The following is a 12701-nucleotide window of genomic DNA, read 5'->3' as shown; positions in this document are numbered from 1 at the left end:
TACACAGCTCAGTATACAGTATCACACAGGATAGGATTAGATACACAGCTCAGTATACAGTATCACACAGGATAGGATTAGATACACAGCTCAGTATACAGTATCACACAGGATAGGATTAGATACACCATTAACCCTCTGATGGCTCACTTCTAATAGACACACATGATCCTCTTGTATATAATCAGTCGGTTTATTACACAAAGCCATTATACAAGGATACCGGACTGTGTACATAGATGGGACGTCGCCCGCCATGACATCACCGGCACATTAGATCTGGTGTATAAAAACTATAAAATTGTAAAAAAAAAAAAATTAAAAAGGTAAAGAATGATATAAATGATATAGTACAGTGGGGGCGGGGCAGGAGCGGTGAGAGCTATGACATCATCCGGCCATTTATGGGCTCTCTGAGGTTTGTACATTGGTCACTACAATGACATTACTAATTCCAGCATTATACTCCGGAGCTGCGCTCACAATTCCACCTGCTTGTGTACAGACACCTCCGCTGTATACAGCTATCCCAATCTGGAGATTCCCGCACCATCCGGGATTCTTTGGCACAGGGGTCAGTGTTTGGGTTCGCTGGTCTTAAAGGTCCTATTGTAGGTGGAATGTAAAAGAAGATCTTGGAGAGAAACGTTTAGAAAAAAGTCATAAAAGCTGCAGAAGTTGATAGTTTGGGCCGGACAACCTGAGAAGTCACCGAGCTCAGAGTGTAGGAGCCACTGGGCCAATCTCCCACAATGGCTGCGGGTCCATCTATGGCTGTGCACACAATCTCACTCATCCTTGTCTTTAGATCTGTGGTATTTGCTCCATCGTTGCTCTAAATATGGAAGAAATTTTAGTATAAACTCCCCCAAAGCGTCTTGATTTTTGGTTGGACCTTCCATGATCATGACCACTTTGTGTATCAGGGGTGGTGAATTTCAGCCTCATCAGTATGGCCGTCCCTTCGTCTACTCAGGTTGTGTCATATTCGCTCGCGGCAGATACGTTGTCTCTTGCACAAGGTAGTTTTTAAGTCGGTGGAACGCCTCATCGCACTCCTTGGTCCATCGCTCTTCTATGGACTCTGTGGCCCACCACGGCCCTTTTGGATTCTTCGCTTTGTGGTCTTCGGCCTCCTGCAGCAACTGAGTTAACGGCTTTACAAAGTCCTGGAAACCTCTGACAAACTGGCGATAATAAGTACAGAAGTCAACGTAACATTGAAGCTCCGACACGGTTCTTGGCGTGGGCCATTTGGACAACACGTACTTTTTACGATCGTCAATGGAGAATCCTGACTCAAAGATGCAGTGTCCGGCGAAGAAGACCATCGGAAAGAAGAAGGAGGAGTGCTGTAAACCGACGGCGAGATCCAAAGCTTCGAGTCTTTCGAAAACCTTATCACTACGAGCCTTCTGTTCATCAAAAGTCTTTCCAAAGATGATGAGATAGTCCTGGTGTGCCAAGACTTCCACCATGTTCATGTCCTTGAAGTGGTCCTCCATCATCTTCTGGTAAACAGCGAGGCTATCACAATATCTCGGCTGCATCCGTTCATACTCGTAGAAGCCGAGAGGGCGCACAGAATAGGGGCGCTCTCGTTCCCCTGGGTAGTTGTACAATTGGCAGATCCCACTGACTAGCCCCAACACGGAGTAAAACTGGTGACCGACCAAGCAGTTGATTCCCTTCTCGATGTTTTGGTCGCTGTACATCTCTGGCACCGTGCGCTGATTGAAATGCTGGTAGTCGAGGCAGAATCGTACCTGCTTGTTAATAGGCTGCTTGGCCGCCAGAGGCGAGGGCTTCGAGTCCTTGTACTCCATGATGACTTTGGCCGTCGTCAGCACCTTTAGTTGCTTTCTCAAGATCGCCACATCCGCAGGCGGCACAGGCTTCTTGAGGTCAATGAAATCCACCGACTGCAAAAGGTTCATTCGTTGGTAAATGGCCGACAACAAATCCATCTTCTAGAGAGTTCTGTGGAATATAAGAAGTTGATAAATGTGACTGATTAGAGAAGAGAAGTACCACATAGGGTTAAGTGTCAGGGCATCAATGGGAAGGACCACATAGGGTTAAGCGTCAGGGCATCAATGGGAAGGACCACATAGGGTTAAGCGTCAGGGCATCAATGGGAAGGACCACATAGGGTTAAGCGTCAGGGCATCAATGGGAAGGACCACATAGGGTTAAGTGTCAGGGCACTAATGGAGTTGATAGCTTTGGACAACCCCCAGCCACAAGGAGGGATAACTTAGGGTACAGTGTGACCTACTCCATAATACTGGGACTGACACCAATCACGAGAACCCGAATCCCCATTGTGAGTGGCCGCGCATGCGCACTGCGGCTCTCTCCATCTCTACAGGGCTCTCATACAGAAGTCATGCTCATCCTTCTGCCAGCTCCAGCGGTCTCATATATCAGAATGTAAAGTGGCAGCGGACATGACCAACCATTAAAAGGGGTAGCCAGCCAGACAACTCATCTAGTAGTCGAAGATCGTGGGGGTCAGACACATGAGCCCCGTATTGATCACCGCTCCATCCCACTGACATGACTGAGCTGTGAACGGGCCGTGTGACCAATGAATGGGGAAGAGGTGCCAAGGGCAGCTGATCTGCAGGGGTGCAGGGGGAGAGGACATCATCTAATAACATCTGATAAACTGCTAATAGGGCTGAGGATGATGATGGCTTATCCATGACCAGATTATTGGGAAAAAACATGAAAAATCCCTTTAAGGAGTTGTCCATCTTGCTAGGGCCGTAGGTCATGTGACCACCACAGAGGGCAGATGTGGCACAGGCCGAATAGATCTAGGCCGGGTACAATGGTAGCAGATCTGCGGCTGCGGACGGTTACGCTTCTATTCTGGACATTTGGAGGGTAAGGACCAGCGCCGACATGACGGGTTTCACGTACACTCAGTTTCTGTGACTTTCCCTTTAAGGAGAATGATCTATGGAAAAATACAAACCTCTAAAACTTTATTAAAACTTGTCTGCAACTTCTGTGTCTCCGGCTGCTGGGGCACTACAAGTCTCATCAGGCCTTGACCATGCTGGGAGTTGTAGTTCCACAACAGTTGCCAAGTTTCAGTTCCCTAAGGCCCAGACTCTGATGTGAACAGGGCCTAAGTGAAACTTTCCGGCAGGTCCCGTGTCCTGAAGCTGAGGGAGCTGCAGACCGGGATAAAAGAGGTCCCCGGGGAGAGGAGTACTCACACTGCGGCCTCACGGCGTCTCACCGCCCTCCTGCTCCTGCTCCCGGCACCGGCGGCTCCGCACAACACCCAAATACCCCACAAGCTGGGACTGACTGCCCCTTCCGCCCTCACCTAACATGGCCGCCCTGTGCTCCATTCCCCTGCACTCGCCCCGCCCACTTCTCGCCCTAGGCCGCTATCGCCGCAAGGCCTGCAGGGAGTTGTAGTCTTTATGCCCGATCTGTTACAGGAAGTGATTAGGTCAAGTCATGAACACAGGAACAAAATAGCGGCCCGGTAGGATCTTTGGTGCCCCCTCAGGGTTTAGGACCTGATAGTAATGCCCTTTTTTTTTTTTTTTTTTTTTTTGGGGGGGGGGGGGGTACACTCACCCCCTCTCCAGAGACCACACTCCCTATATCGGCAGCTTCCATTTGCATGAATGTGCATTTGAATGTGCAAGAAACTGTCATGAAGTCGTGTCCTCCAGGAGTTACTGCGACACCCAGAAGATCTGCGCACTCTCCTGAGAATCCAGAAGGCCTGGTCACTTTCCGAAGGTCTCACGGGTACGCCAGAAGATAAATGTCACTATCTGGCCGCCATACAATTGCTATGACGCCTTGGTAACTGAATCACCGAGTATGACATTAAGTATTGTAAGCGGAGGTGCCCTTTACAAGGATCTGAAACGGCTTCACGCCCTGGCTTTTAGGGAGTTATGGAGCACACACAAATGGGGCATGAAATAGCCCTAAAATAGGTGCGGTCTCATGGGAAGGGGTCATGGCCTCCCCAACACACCGCATAGAGGATAAATCCATATCTGTGAACCATTCGCGGCGTTACGTTACCTCATTTACGCGCCGTTCTCTCAGGGATTATTTATTTGCAGTATTTATAAACCTCTTATTGATTTTTTTTTTTTTTTTTTTTGCTCTTTTCTTGCAGAAGCAAAAATATATTTATATATATTCCTTACTCATTGCTTACCTCGGACGTCCAGAAGTATTGGATCCCTTTGGGAAGCAGCTGCTGCCGCAGTATCCAGTGAGTATTCAATGTGCACATCATTGCCATTAACAGTGATTATAAGGGTCATACAGGCTAAGGGGGACACTCCTGAATTGGTGTAGTTGGCCCCATTATCACATCAGATCATGGGCCCCTGGAGAAGGTTCTGGTGCACACATCAATCCCAGTGTGCTATATACCGCATAGGATGCCATATTGTAAATGGAGCTCCCTAACCCGGACCTAAGACCCTCACAAGATGATGTGTTCATTCTGGCCATCACAGAAGATTAATGTTGTCCTAAACCATTGATCTAATGTGTATGGGAACGTTCCAAATCAGGATAGATATACTGATGCCAGAGGAGTCTGGAGGAAACAGAGGAGTCTGGATGAGACGGAGAGATCTGGAGGGGATAGAGGGGACAGAGGGATCTGTACGGGATACAGGGGTCTGGAGGAGATAGACGGGTCTGGAAGAGACAGAGGAGTCTGGAGGAAACAGAGGTGTCTGCAAGAGGGATCTGGAGGGGATAGACGGGTCTGGACAGGATAGAGTGGTTGGGAGGAGACAGAGGGGTCTGGGAGAGATCTAGAGGAGATAGAGGGTTCTGGAAGGGACAGAGGTGTCTAGAGGAGACAGAGGGATCTGGAGGGGATGCAGGGGTCTGGAGGAAACAGAGGGATCTGGAGGGGATAGAGGGGTCTGGAGGAGATAGAGGAGTCTGGAGGAAACAGAGGGATCTGGAGGAAACAGAGGGATCTGGAGGAGATAGATGGGTCAGGACAGGATAGAGTGGTCTGGAGGAGACAGAGGGGTCTGGAAAAGAACCAAGGGGTCTGGATAGGACAGGTGGGGACAGAGAGGTTCGGAAGAGAGAGAGGGATGTGGAGGGAACAGAGAAGTCTAGAAAAGATGGGGGTCTGGAAGGGGCAGAGAAGTCTGGAAGAGACAGAGGGGTCGGAAGAGGGCAGAGCGGTTTGGTGGTGACAGAAGAATCTGAATATAGCGGAGAGGGATAGAATGGAATGGGATAGAGGAGTTTGAAGGATCAGAGTTGTCTTTAAGGAACAGAGGATTCCAGAGAGGTGTGTAGTGGGGAATGAGAAGTTTTGAGGGGATGGCGGGATCTGCAGGGAACTGAGGTGGGAAGGGTCTCATACCATTCCTGGCTGAGCTGAGCATGCATGTATTTGGCTTGTTCAGAGGAATAATTGTCAGTTGAATGAGTATTCAGCCAGCAGCTTTGTACAGTGCGTGGTTAGCCTAACATCCCCATCTGATGTCATGGCGGTGACGAGATCCCTTTAAGATTCTACAAACTACAACCAAGTGGACTATGACCAGCGGTTTCTTTTATCGCCTCTGCCGGTGATTTCTTGGCCATGGAGGAGTCTTCACTCAGCTTTTTCTGCCACATGGCTGATGTTTTGTGTCAGATAATTCTATAAGATGTTGTTTGGAAGGTGCTGAACCCCCCCAGGCCAAATGCACACCCACTGTAATGGAAACCATTGATTTGTGCTGCCAGCTAAGCTGTAAAGTCAGAGCAGAGAGGTGACCGTTTCCCCTCCTTCCTCCCTCCAAAGTGCCCCTGGCGCCCGGGAGACGGACAGCAAATAAAATCCAATGTGATGAAGAGGAATGAGAACGAGGTTGGCCGCGATACCGAGTCAGGTGTTGTAACGGTCAGGTCTAAAAGAGACATCACTCCGCTGTTTAATATGTGGCTATCGATGTAGCAGAGCTGAGGATGCAAAAACTGTAGCAAACCTACATACATGAGAGCTAGAGCAACATCTGGTTTGCGGTTTCTGCACAATACGGCGCCGCAGAGGTCACATGACGGAGCATGCTGGCTTATAGCGTTATATGTTGCGATCCATCAGGATTTTTTTCATTTACGTTGATAACAATGGTGTTTCGTGCCGCGCTGTTTGTTCGATGCCATGTGGCGGAATCTGCTCCTCACCGGTCGGAGAAGGAGAGGCTGTCCCTCAGAGCTTGCAATCCACCACTTCCTTTCCGTCACTCACAGCAGGTACATAAGGGCACCGCTTTCGAAGTCTTCTGTACCCCCCATGATCATCCCTCACCATAGAAGACGGAAAACCTTCAGAAGCAAACGTGCTTTCGCCATGCGCTACTTTGTTCACCGTCTCGCGGGCTTCGGAGGAATGCGTTGCTATTCTTGACGTTTTTCAGGGTGATTTTCGCAACAGGATTCCCAGCAGGGATGGGGTTAATTACCATGTTATCATTTCCTACTCTTAACTGAGTTATAGCGCAAATTATCGGAGCCCCTCCCCCCGCCTGGCGGAGAAGTCACATAAATATCCCATGTTTGTTGCTGTGTTTTAATCCCACGCACGGCTTTCACATCGCACTTTGTATCATTATGGTGGGTGTATTGTTCAGGATTGAAACGAATGGTACCCAGAAGCCGGTGCTGGAGACAGTCGCCATGGCAACTGCAAAAGAGAGGCCGGTGCGATGGAAAGTACGGTTGTGCAATGCCCAGGAGAGCCGGAGATGGTCTGCACAGGGCCCGAGCCCGCACCTGGGAGGCTGGCACCAGCAAATGACTCCTGGCGTCTCCCGGGATATTTATATCGTATTGACCGGCGGCGGGCGTTCGTGGGAGATCTCAATTAACCCTTAATTGACAGATAAGAGTAATGGCTGGTATTAAACATTTGCTGCAGAACAGCCTATTATTCAGCTCGCCGTCCAATCCGCCGTCAGCAGATATCACTTTTTTCCGCATGGATTACTCTCCGAGAGACAAAGAGAAAACTCGCAGGAAATAGACGGGAAGAAGCGAAAATTGTATCAAAAGACTAGAAAGCTCCAGAGGATGAGATACAATGTATGGACGGGATTAGATACACGTGCTGCTGCGGGAGAGATGAAACATACGCAGAGATGCAGAGAGGATTCTCTGAGACTGTATCGCACAGGAAAGGATTAGATACAGCTCAGTATACAGTATCACACAGGATAGGATTAGATACACAGCTCAGTATACAGTATCACACAGGATAGGATTAGATACACGGCTCAGTATACAGTATCACACAGGATAGGATTAGATACACAGCTCAGTATAAAGTATCACACAGGATAGGATTAGATACACGGCTCAGTATACAGTATCACACAGGATAGGATTAGATACACAGCCCAGTATACAGTATCACACAGGAAAGGATTAGATACAGCTCAGTATACAGTATCACACAGGATAGGATTAGATACACGGCTCAGTATACAGTATCACACAGGAAAGGATTAGATACAGCTCAGTATACAGTATCACACAGGAAAGGATTAGATACAGCTCAGTATACAGTATCACACAGGATAGGATTAGATACACAGCTCAGTATACAGTATCACACAGGATAGGATTAGATACAGCTCAGTATACAGTATCACACAGGATAGGATTAGATACACGGCTCAGTATACAGTATCACACAGGATAGGATTAGATACACGGCTCAGTATACAGTATCACACAGGATAGGATTAGATACACAGCTCAGTATAAAGTATCACACAGGATAGGATTAGATACACAGCTCAGTATACAGTATCACACAGGATAGGATTAGATACACGGCTCAGTATACAGTATCACACAGGATAGGATTAGATACACGGCTCAGTATACAGTATCACACAGGATAGGATTAGATACACGGCTCAGTATACAGTATCACACAGGATAGGATTAGATACACGGCTCAGTATACAGTATCACACAGGATAGGATTAGATACACGGCTCAGTATACAGTATCACACAGGATAGGATTAGATACATGGCTCAGTATACAGTATCACACAGGATAGGATTAGATACACGGCTCAGTATACAGTATCACACAGGATAGGATTAGATACACGGCTCAGTATACAGTATCACACAGGATAGGATTAGATACACAGCTCAGTATACAGTATCACACAGGATAGGATTAGATACACAGCTCAGTATACAATATCACACAGGATAAGATTAGATACACGGCTCAGTATACAGTATCACACAGGATAGGATTAGATACACAGCTCAGTATACAGTATCACACAGGATAGGATTAGATATACAGCTCAGTATACAGTATCACACAGGATAGGATTAGATACACAGCTCAGTATACAGTATCACACAGGATAGGATTAGATACAGCTCAGTATACAGTATGACACAGGATAGGATTAGATATACAGCTCAGTATACAGTATCACACAGGATAGGATTAGATACACAGCTCAGTATACAGTATCACACATGATAAGATTAGATACAGCTCAGTATACAGTATCACACAGGATAGGATTAGATACACAGCTCAGTATACAGTATCACACATGATAAGATTAGATACAGCTCAGTATACAGTATCACACAGGATAGGATTAGATACACAGCTCAGTATACAGTATCACACAGGATAGGATTAGATACACAGCTCAGTATACAGTATCATACAGGATAGGATTAGATACACGGCTCAGTATACAGTATCACACAGGATAGGATTAGATACACGGCTCAGTATACAGTATCACACAGGATAGGATTAGATACACGGCTCAGTATACAGTATCACACAGGATAGGATTAGATACACGGCTCAGTATACAGTATCACACAGGATAGGATTAGATACACGGCTCAGTATACAGTATCACACAGGATAGGATTAGATACACGGCTCAGTATACAGTATCACACAGGATAGGATTAGATACACAGCTCAGTATACAGTATCACACAGGATAGGATTAGATACACAGCTCAGTATACAGTATCACACAGGATAGGATTAGATACACAGCTCAGTATACAGTATCACACAGGATAGGATTAGATACACTGCTCAGTATACAGTATCACACAGGATAGGATTAGATACACAGCTCAGTATACAGTATCACACAGGATAGGATTAGATACACAGCTCAGTATACAGTATCACACAGGATAGGATTAGATACACTGCTCAGTATACAGTATCACACGGGATAGGATTAGATACACGGCTCAGTATACAGTATCACACGGGATAAGATTAGATACACAGCTCAGTATACAGTATCACACGGGATAGGATTAGATACACAGCTCAGTATACAGTATCACACAGGATAGGATTAGATACACAGCTCAGTATACAGTATCACACAGGATAGGATTAGATACACGGCTCAGTATACAGTATCACACAGGATAGGATTAGATACACAGCTCAGTATACAGTATCACACAGGATAGGATTAGATACACAGCTCAGTATACAGTATCACACAGGATAGGATTAGATACACAGCTCAGTATACAGTATCACACAGGATAGGATTAGATACACAGCTCAGTATACGGTATCACACAGGATAAGATTAGATACACGGCTCAGTATACGGTATCACACAGGATAGGATTAGATACACGGCTCAGTATACAGTATCACACAGGATAGGATTAGATACACAGCTCAGTATACAGGATCACACAGGATAGGATTAGATACACATCTCAGTATACAGGATCACACAGGATAGGATTAGATACACGGCTCAGTATACAGTATCACACAGGATAGGATTAGATACACAGCTCAGTATACAGGATCACATAGGATAGGATTAGATACACATCTCAGTATACAGGATCACACAGGATAGGATTAGATACACAGCTCAGTATACAGGATCACACAGGATAGGATTAGATACACAGCTCAGTATACAGTATCACACAGGATAGGATTAGATACACAGCGCAGTATACAGTATCACATGGGATAGGATTAGATACAGCTCAGTATACAGTATCACACAGGATAGGATTAGATACAGCTCAGTATACAGTATCACACAGGATAGGATTAGATACACAGCTCAGTATACAGTATCACACAGGATAGGATTAGATACACAGCTTAGTATACAGTATCACACAGGATAGGATTAGATACACAGCTCAGTATACAGTATCACACAGGATAGGATTAGATACACAGCGCTGTATACAGTATCACACAGGGTAGGATTAGATACACAGCTCAGTATACAGTATCACACAGGATAGGATTAGATACAGCTCAGTATACAGTATCACACAGGATAGGATTAGATACACAGCTCAGTATACAGTATCACACAGGATAGGATTAGAGACACAGCTCAGTATACAGTATCACACAGGATAGGATTAGATACACAGCTCAGTATACAGTATCACACAGGATAGGATTAGATACACAGCTCAGTATACAGTATCACACAGGATAGGATTAGATACACAGCTCAGTATAGAGTATCACACAGGATAGGATTAGATACACAGCTCAGTATACAGTATCACACAGGATAGGATTAGATACACAGCTCAGTATACAGTATCACACAGGATAGGATTAGATACACAGCTCAGTATACAGTATCACACAGGATAGGATTAGATACACAGCTCAGTATAGAGTATCACACAGGATAGGATTAGATACACAGCTCAGTATACAGTATCACACAGGATAGGATTAGATACACAGCTCAGTATACAGTATCACACAGGATAGGATTAGATACACAGCTCAGTATACAGTATCACACAGGATAGGATTAGATACACAGCTCAGTATACAGTATCACACGGGATAGGATAAGCTACAGCTCAGTATACAGTATCACACAGGATAGGATTAGATACACAGCTCAGTATACAGTATCACACAGGATAAGATTAGATACACAGCTCAGTATACAGTATCACACAGAATAGGATTAGATACACAGCTCAGTATACAGTATCACACATGATAGGATTAGATACACAGCTCAGTATACAGTATCACACAGGATAGGATTAGATACACAGCTCAGTATACAGTATCACACAGGATAGGATTAGATACACAGCTCAGTATACAGTATCACACAGGATAGGATTAGATACACAGCTCAGTATATAGTATCACACAGGATAGGATTAGATACACAGCTCAGTATACAGTATCACACAGGATAGGATTAGATACACAGCTCAGTATACAGTATCACACAGGATAGGATTAGATACACAGCTCATTATACAGCATCACACAGGATAGGATTAGATACACAGCTCAGTATACAGTATCACACAGGATAGGATTAGATACACGGCTCAGTATACAGTATCACACAGGATAGGATTAGATACAAAGCTCAGTATACAGTATCACACAGGATAGGATTAGATACACAGCTCAGTATACAGTATCACACAGGATAGGATTAGATACACAGCTCAGTATACAATATCACACAGGATAGGATTAGATACACAGCTCAGTATACAGTATCACACGGGATAGGATTAGATACAGCTCAGTATACAGTATCACACAGGATAGGATTAGATACACAGCTCAGTATAGAGTATCACACAGGATAGGAATAGATACACAGCTCAGTATACAGTATCACACAGGATAGGATTAGATACACAGCTCAGTATACAGTATCACACAGGATAGGATTAGATACACTGCTCAGTATACAGTATCACACAGGATAGGATTAGATACACAGCTCAGTATACAGTATCACACAGGATAGGATTAGATACACAGCTCAGTATACAGTATCACATGGGATAGGATTAGATACACAGCTCAGTATACAGTATCACACAGGATAGGATTAGATACACAGCTCAGTATACAGTATCACACAGGATAGGATTAGATACACAGCTCAGTATACAGTGTCACACAGGATAGGATTAGATACACAGCTCAGTATACAGTATCACACAGGATAGGATTAGATACACAGCTCAGTATACGGTATCACACAGGATAAGATTAGATACACAGCTCAGTATACAGTATCACACAGGATAGGATTAGATACACAGCTCAGTATACAGTATCACACAGGATAAGATTAGATACACAGCTCAGTATACAGTATCACACAGGATAGGATTAGATACACAGCTCAGTATACAGTATCACACAGGATAGGATTAGATACACGGCTCAGTATACAGTATCACACAGGATAGGATTAGATACACAGCTCAGTATACAGTATCACACAGGATAGGATTAGATACACAGCTCAGTATACAGTATCACACAGGATAGGATTAGATACAGCTCAGTATACAGTATCACACAGGATAGGATTAGATACACAGCTCAGTATACAGTATCACACAGGATAGGATTAGATACACAGCTCAGTATACAGTATCACACAGGATAGGATTACATACACAGCTCAGTATACAGTATCACACAGGATAGGATTAGATACACAGCTCAGTATACAGTATCACACAGGATAGGATTAGATACACCGCTCAGTATACAGTATCACACAAATCCACATTTGGTTCCATTAGTAGCCCGGCAGTTCTCGGTAGAGGAGACATCTTCAGGATTCAGCTGAGGAGCCGCAGACCTTCAGATCC

The 12701-nt window shown here is 45.1% G+C and overlaps 1 long non-coding RNA gene across 1 annotated transcript in view; it reads left to right on the top strand.

The window, feature by feature from the left end:
* The first annotated feature begins 3609 nt into the window (after window positions 1–3609).
* The window catches only part of LOC142218230 (uncharacterized), a 29208-nt gene continuing 20116 nt past the window's right edge, over window positions 3610–12701 (top strand). Inside the window, exons 1-2 of the long non-coding RNA XR_012717451.1 lie at window positions 3610–3780; window positions 4163–4261. This is a non-coding gene — a long non-coding RNA (uncharacterized LOC142218230). The remainder of the gene's footprint in view (window positions 3781–4162; window positions 4262–12701) is intronic.

The sequence above is a fragment of the Leptodactylus fuscus genome, chromosome 9 (assembly GCF_031893055.1).
Source record: "Leptodactylus fuscus isolate aLepFus1 chromosome 9, aLepFus1.hap2, whole genome shotgun sequence".
Classification (NCBI taxonomy): Eukaryota; Metazoa; Chordata; class Amphibia; order Anura; family Leptodactylidae; genus Leptodactylus; species Leptodactylus fuscus.
The sequence above is the reverse complement of the archived record's forward strand: the minus strand, read 5'-3'. Positions and strand labels throughout refer to the sequence as shown.